Raw genomic sequence first — 8,707 nt, 5'->3', positions numbered from 1 at the left:
CTCGGCATAGTTTAGATTATATCACACAAATTAAAAACTTTCAAACTCCACATCAAACTAATTAAAAACAGGACTTATGCAGATCGAACTTAATTCCTACCAAACTTATGACATGCGAAGCAAAAGTTCAGTAGATAAATGTTACAGAACTTATGTCGAGCAAGTCATGTATGAATATTTTCATTAAATGAGTAGCAGGGACAAAAATTAAAAACCACATACATGAAGCGCAAAAATTAAAAACCAGGGCGTCTAGAGGGCAATCCATGCAAAAACTTCATTCGATATAAGTTGCAGTCAGGCTAGACTTCTTTTTGCCTTTTGCACTTGAGGAACAATCTCCATCCAACCCGAGAAAATCTATTTTCTTAATTCACTCAAATAGTTGAATAACGTCTCAATAGAGCTATGTGAAGAAAAAAAAAAACATATATAGTCAAGCCTAGTTCTTAATTCTAAAAGGATGTTAAGAGATATAAGACCAATTAGTGTATACTAGTATGTCTTAAATATATGAGATCGTCGAGGGGGTGTAGCTCATATGGTAGAGCGCTCGCTTCGCATGCGAGAGGCACGGGGTTCGATTCCCCGCACCTCCATTTAATAACTTTTTTCCCTTTGTCATATCATATTCAGGTGCATTTGTTGTTATTTGCTAAAAATTATATTAGGCAAGTTCTTGTTTTATTGTTAAGCAAAGTTTTATCCTTTTGTGTTACTGCCTTTCCACTTTCTTCTTTTGAGAAAAAAAGTGTATTTTTAATCGATTGCCACGTTAAGGATATATAGTTTAAGCAACTAACACACAAGTGGGCAAATATTAAATGCATGTGATACCATGCAAAGATACTACTCTATGAGATATTACTTTTTTGTTAGTCCTCTTTAGGAAATAAATGTATTATATTTAGAAATATTTAACTTTAAGCTTTTCGTTTGCTTATTAATAAAAAGCTTTTATAGTTACACAAATATTATTTCATACTTTTAAAAAAAGTAGAAATTTTTTGTTTGTTGGTTTGGTTATGACTTTATCTTTATCCACTTCCTCTATCTAATAAGAGAAAAAAAGTTATTTTAGTTCGAGTGGGTAATAAAAAACAAACTGTAAATGAACAAACAAATGAAAATAAATTCGTCGAGTCGGGTTATGACTCATTACTTAGGCTAAACCGATACGATCTTGACCCAGATAAGCTTCGAATAAGTAAGGTCGTACTTCGTTCACTGAGCGTAATCTATTTTAACCAATCTAGGTTTTAAATTAACTTTCCTATTTGATAAGCCTGATTTATCTCTAATCCTTTTATTGAGAAAATTATTGTATATAGATTCACCATTCAACTACCCGTCAAACTCAATTCAAAATTAATTAAGATCGACTATATTTTTATATGTAGATCACCCCCACCATATAAAGAGCGGGGTTGTACTTTAGGTTCTGAGGGAGTTGAGATACTTTGAATGTTTTCGAGTTCTGTTTCATGATAAATGTTGCAAGGGAAGAAGTTCGAAAGTAGGTGTTTCAAATTGGCAAATTTGACTGATTTTTTACTAGTCAAACCGCGTTGGGTCAATAAACGGGCTGATAATGTTATTTGAGCTGAGTCACGATAGACTAATCAATGGATATAACCTAACCCGGCAAACCCTTATCAAACTTTGTGTCATTTGTATGCAAGTTAAAAAATTGAAACTTAGTCTTTTTTTTTGCGCGGATTGCCCTTCATTTGGGGTGGTCTTTAATTTTTGCCCTTCAAATTGCTAATCTTTAATTTTTACCCCTCGCCTAACACCCCGAGGTTGTGGGCTCGAACCCCAGCTCAGGTAAAAAAAAAAAAAAAAAAAAAAATTCGCTAAGCAGACTTTGCAAAATTCTGCTGCCTTAAGGCAGAATTTGCATGGGCAGAAATTTTACCTGTGCCATGTAAATTCTGCCTGAAGGGCAAAATTTAAAGACCACCATTTTGAGGGATAAAAATTAAAGACCACCCCCAGCGAAGGATAATCCTGCAAATTGCCCAAACTTAGTTAATAGTAGTGTCACCAAAATTACTAGTTATTTAGAGTACTCGGGCTTTCAAATTTGGAGAAACGGAACTCAGGCTACTTCGTCTGGCCCATATCTATCATAAAGCCCTTTAGTGTGAATTGGGTCATAAGCTCCTTACTTCTTAAAAATTAAAGTTACATATTCAAGAATAATAAGAAGTTTAATAACTTATAATTTTCAATGTTGAAAATATGTAGAAACTGTTGTCCAAGTACAATTTGTTTGATCCAATAAATAAAAGTTGTATTAGATATATAAAATAGGAATGTGAACGTAACTAGTGACTGATCTGAGGACAAAGTGCACAAATAGCCGTTATTATGACCTTTATTTAAAAAATATCCGGAATTTACAAAAAAATTACAAGTTAGCCGCCTCAAATTCAATTTTATACATATAAATTTGGAGTTAAAATCACCGGTTTAATATTTCCAAATTCAGACCTTCGGGTCTAAATGTCTGAATTTAAGCTTTGTCAAAACCCAACGAAGGTCTAAATTTAAGTTTTGTTGGAACCCAACTTTAAACCCTACAATTCTGAATTTAGGTCAGACTTTTGGGTATAAGTTTTGGCATAAACCAACTTAGAATGAAGAATAAGAAGACGACCTTCAGGTATGAAGTTAGGCTTTAGAAGAGTCCAATATCAAACTCGTCTGAAATTGAAAATGGTTTATATAGGGGTGTTACAAATGGCTACCTGATGTCAATTTTACCTTATATAATGATCCATATACGGCGCAATGACACAATGCCATATGGTCCATTAACCAGTTTCATAAGAAAATCAAGACGCAAGGGTACTTACTCTTGAGAGGTAAGTATAATTGTAGTTGCGAGAATTTAAAAGGTACTACTTTAATAGCAATGGTATTTGAGGATTGCCAACAAGACCAAGAAGCCTAAAATGCAAATCTGCTCTCTGCTCACACTAGATTTATGTCCAACTCAAACACCGCATATACTCCTGATATTTATTACTAGTAATAGCGTAAATACTCTTTAGAAATATTACTTAAATTCTTAACTCTTTAAAAACCTTATTCTTAAAATGTCTTTTTGGTAACACTATAAACATAATCATTAACAAAACAAAAACATACACCTGAAGAGCACCTAATCCCACAATCACCTTCTAGGAAGAGTGTCGTGCAGATAAGGCCCATCTCCCTTTTTATCTGTATAACTATTTCAATTGTCTGGATGCGTGCGTGTAAAATTGATCTTTGATCTAACTGAACCCCAAAAGCTAGCTCATTAAGAGACTGCCCATCCATTTTTCATTCGATGTGGTACTCTTCAACATCTCACCTGAAGCCCAGGGATGGACATAGTCACATAGGTACACAATAATTGGGATGAGTAGTGCTCTCATACCATGTAAATAATGGATGTTGGGCCTAGCTCCACCCCAAAAGTTAGCTCATGAGAAGAGGATTGCCTAAGTCCGAAGACCGCTCATCCCTTTTTCATCCGATATGGAACTCTTCAACAGTGTGCCTTGAATAATTTCCTGTTCCAGACTCTCCAAGTATGGTAAGATCATTGGCCCCCAAGCTTCTGCTAACACTTATGGAATTGCTTCCACTTCTTCCTCTCGATGTTCAGTAGGACCGTCTTCTGCTCACACATTCTTACTGTCGAAATTCACTGTTCCAAACCACTCCTCACTTCAGTAAACCAAGGACAAACACTAAATAAATGAGCAGGAGTCTTACAAAACCTCAAAGTCACCTAGGCAACAGTTCACATCATCTACAGGAATTATTCTTAAAATGTTATATATTATTAAAGGAGCAGTTGATTTACAATCCCTTACTGTCTTCAATAATTAAAACATAATCCAAATTTGTTATGATACTAGAAAATCTTACTATGAAATTCCATGGCCTTTACAAAGTGGGACCTCTAATAATACGATAAGTCCAAATTCTGTGCGTTGTCTCTTAGTTAATTGTCCTTAAAGGGATGACAGAGGATCCAATCCTAGTTAATAATTAATTAATAATATAAGCAAATAATAACAAAGTTAATAATTAGAGGACGGTAGTATGTAAGTACATAAAGTAAAGTGTCTTAATTTTTTTTTAAATATTAATATTTCCAAGCGGCAGAAAGTGCACGTGCGTGTCCCCCCAAAATCATCGAGATTTTGAGTCAAAAGATGCAGCGCACGTGCCTCGGTCAATGGTCAAAAGCCAGTGTGATCACAATGCACGAGTTTAGGGGCCGTAAAGATAATTAATCACTTTCCTAAACTATAATTAATTTAATATACTTTATGCCTTCTAAAAGAGTATAGACATGATTTGATTTACGAATTTTTATTTCATCTATTGTTTAATGAAAATTTCTGACATTAGTGTATTTGATAACATTTTACCTGTATTTAGAACCTGCGCAAAAGTATCATACACATTCTTAATTAAAACGTTAAATTTTTATTTGAAAAAGCTCAAAGGGATATGACCTTGTGTTAAGACATGAGAATTACACTGCTTCAGATTACAGCGAGAAAAATATGATCCTTCCACCTTAATTAAAGTTTAAGAATTCGAGTTTTTGCATATTGAAAAGAACTTAGTATGGAGTGTCTCCCATTTTAACACATCTCATACAATGTGAATTTGAATAAGCTGAGATTTCAATATAGGAATACTAAACATCGACAGGAAACAAAGATAGCAGAATTGCATCCATTACCTAAGCTTAACCAAAGTCTCATTGTTCTTGTGTTCAATATCTATGAATGAAGTCCAAAGAACACTTAACTCTTGCACAGTGGACATTTTGTACAAACTCGAATTAATTATGTAAAAAGATTTTAAACATAGGAGGACTAAATAAAACGACACTAGAAACAAATCGTAGAGATCTAAGGTTCGAACATCAATTATTTAACATTTAGTGTGTATGTTTTATCTTGACAACTTGAGCTTAGGAAATGAACGAACTATCCGATAAATTAGTTAAAGTGCTCACAAACTAACCTGATATTGTCAATATAAAAATTAATTTGAAATAAATCAATAATTTTTGGAATCCAAGATAAGAACGATGAGTAGGAGGGGATCCCAGGAGCAAATCGTGGCCGTTGATCTTTGATTATTTTTTGAATTAACAATTGTATTAGGGTGATAATTGGGATGAACATAGGTCATGGTTTGCATGTTACTGATTCTGCTATTTATTTCTATCCTTTGTTAGATTTCTTCCACATGGAAGAAATAGGAACCGCTTGTTAAACTTTAATTAATTTAACCCACAGCTGTTTTCTTTTTTAAAATTTCCTTTTTCTTTTGTGGTGATTTGGTTTTTGAGATAAACTTCAAGGTGGATATTTTTTAGATTCTTAGCTTTATGTTCAGACATTCTCAGATTAAGTTGGTATGAATGGGATTTGGTTTCTATTTATGCCTACTTTTGACTTATATCCACTATCTTTTTTTTTTTTAAAATTAAATAAAGAAAATAAAAGTTTTTTTTTTTTCATGTTCATGTTAATCTTGAGCAAATATTTGTTGCTAGTAGATATGATTCCGACAAAATGATTTGAATATTTCTGTAGTTATTAGAAATTTATGTAAATCATTTTGGGCTAATGAAAGTTTACTTTTGGATTAATTTTAATGTCCAATAACACATTTCTTTGATTTTTGAAATTTAGATTTTCTTTTCCTTAAAGGATTGTGTTTCTGATAAGCTTTTGTAAACAAATGCAAAATGTTTTTTTCTTTTGTAGTAATCTTTTTCTTTTCCTTTAGGGATATGACTGTCGGACTAAAAAGAAACAAGAAAAGAGGTTGGAGAAAATAATAATAACAAAAAAGCGAGGAGACCAAGGGTTATTTTTCTAAGAAACAATTTTCTGTCAAAAGCACATAAAATGATCAAGAAAGAAGAGAAATGAAGCAATATTGTTGACATTAGAGCTCTTGAGCATGCACAACTTTTTTTTTTTTTTCCCAATCTGACGAGCCCTCAGCCCTGGATTTGAAATAAATATTGGTAGGAAGCGTTTTCTCTTTAACGAATCTTGTGTGGAGTGGAATTGGATTAGTCGAGGCCTTAATGTACATTCTTACCGGGCGTGAAACAAAAAAAGTTTGATGTTTTTCCATTTATTTGCTATGTTATTCAAAAATCAATATGTAGGAAGAGACAATTCACTGTAATCTTATTTTGGCCAAAAAGAGTGAAATTTTAATTGCATTTACTAGTAAATTTAAAAGAAAAAAAATAAGTTCAATGTTTTTTTATGCAAGTAGCTTTTGCATTTCTGATGAATGAGGACAGACAAAAAATGATGCTTGTACATCCAGTGAAGACGTGTGCCTTGGTTCAAAGTTCAAATCCCCTCTATCTTTTGTTTAATTTAGTAATTAATTAATATCTCTATGGTTTTAATTTTATTTTAGTAAAACAATTCTTTCACTAAAGTACAACCATGTGTGATGTCACGTGCCGTTAAATCAGGCCTTTAAAAAAGAATTAGCCAATGACTTGTATTATTAGTCACCTAAAGTTGGAACCAACAACTTGGATTCAAAACACCTGCAACAGAAGTGTTTAATGTACGACACCAAGAATTCATATTCAATTATATGAGTTAAATTCTTAAAAAAATATTTAACAGCATGTAAATCGGAATAACTATAAACTACTTGACCATATACAGTTCATGGCTTCATGCACCTAATTATTTAAGTGAAACTATTAATCATATTTAGTGAATCATGTACTTAATTTACTTAAATTGGGTGAATGTGAAGTTACTCTGTCATTGACAGCTCTGAGTCCAATTACATGCGAAAAGGATTCAGTCGAATTACTTCACAAAAAAATTACAATCAAATAGGCATCAGCGGGGGTATATGGGAGGAAACCAGTCTGCAGTAATTCAAATTGCTCCTTCGGATCACTAAGTAAAATCTTGACTAATGTCAAAATTAATTAATTAATTTTATATATATATATATATATGTATATATTAGATATTGAATCCCCTTATTATGTCTCTTTGATTAACATTTTGATATTGCCACTCCTTGAGTTTGCACTTAACCAAATCAAGTTTCTCTTTTAAGTTCCAACTCATCTACAATTTATACGCGTCATTCACGGAGTTTTAGCTAAGTTTTTTATTTATTTATAAATTTAACCCAAAAAAGATAATATAAGAAATCAATGCATCTAAAAAGGTATATAAAATATCGTATTTTAAGAGAATGTCACGTGGACAGAAAAATCTATATAACAAGCGCTTGTATATCACTTTTGTGGAACGAGATCGTTTAAGAGCAACAACTACTCCCTTCTTCTCAAAATAATTGTTACCCTCGCAAAAATCACACATATTAAGAAAGCAATAATACAACGTAAAATTTACTAGACTACTCCTATTTATTTGATGTTTTTGGAGATTGAACAACTATTAAACAATACTACTTTTTAATGTTGCGGATATACTTAGAAACACATGAAATTTTTTTCTTGAGTTACTAGTTACATTTATTTTGAGACAATTTTTTTTGTTAGTAAGATGACACTTACTTTGAAAAAGAGCGATTATCAAAAATAGCCAAATTCAGAAAAATAATCAAAATCATAAATAATTTAAGTGACCCCTTTTTGTTTTGGTTCAAGATCATGGGAACGGAAAAAGTGCAAGTTGGTCCAGGTGGGTCGGTTTACCCAAGGAGAACCCATTTACAATGGCATGGGGTAAATCATTTTCCCAATTCCAAGTTTTCTCATTCATGTTAAAATATCTAAAAAAGACAAAAGAAAAATACTTCTTATTGGATCAAGTACTTCCCATCCTTCCACTTCTACCTCCATCAAATTAGGCAATGTTGTTTTTACTTAATTACTATTCTAATCAACATCTCAGATTTGCCTTCTCAAAAGTTGAGCTCCCTGATATTTTCTCTTCAGCTCCCCATAAAAGAATTAATTGTAAAACTAATTTTATGGAACATAATTAATTTTCAAGTTTTGCGTGATTGTTTCCAAGGGCAAAAAAATAGTAGGAAGTTTTGAATCAGTTCAACTATACGATGAGCATTTAAATTATCAAGTGTATTCATTAGAATAAGGTTTGCGCAAGAGCAACGGTCATGCTATATGCAATGATTTGATTTCTTCTCAGATGATCACTCAACTAATATTATTATCTCAGAAAGTCATTTTATTTGTTAAAGAAAATTGGAATCAAGAAGAAAGTCGACTTTTTGAAATAATAACTACTTAATTAGAATCAAGAAGAAAGGCGACTTTCTGAAATAATAACTACTTAGATTAGTTAACTGACCATCCGAGAATCAACTCTATATGCAATAGTCCCGTTGGTATAAATTTTTATAGTAATGTTATTTACGGGTTTTATGGATTTAATTTGTAAATTAACCACTATGGAAACTAGAATAAAAGAGTTAAATTTTGAAATGAGATGATTGGTAAAAAATGCATATTGTGTTCAGCACCCGATATGTATACGTAAAATATTAGTAATAATAATTTTGACCTTGTATATATACTGTAACTTCTTCTTTTTAAATATAAAAGGAGCTCGAATGAACTCGCTTGCAAAGACTCTAACTCTGCCCATGAGTGTGAGTATCAACTCTAGATAGGATTAAAATAAAAGCCCGT

General features: G+C 32.2%; 1 non-coding gene across 1 annotated transcript; it reads left to right on the top strand.

Annotated features, from left to right (window-relative positions):
* The first annotated feature begins 526 nt into the window (after positions 1-526).
* On the top strand, positions 527-599 carry TRNAA-CGC (transfer RNA alanine (anticodon CGC)). The gene has a single exon. It is a non-coding gene; the product is annotated as a tRNA-Ala (tRNA).
* The last annotated feature ends 8,108 nt before the right edge of the window (positions 600-8,707 follow it).

The sequence above is a fragment of the Lycium ferocissimum genome, chromosome 6 (genome assembly GCF_029784015.1).
Source record: "Lycium ferocissimum isolate CSIRO_LF1 chromosome 6, AGI_CSIRO_Lferr_CH_V1, whole genome shotgun sequence".
Classification (NCBI taxonomy): Eukaryota; Viridiplantae; Streptophyta; class Magnoliopsida; order Solanales; family Solanaceae; genus Lycium; species Lycium ferocissimum.
The sequence above is the reverse complement of the archived record's forward strand: the minus strand, read 5'-3'. Positions and strand labels throughout refer to the sequence as shown.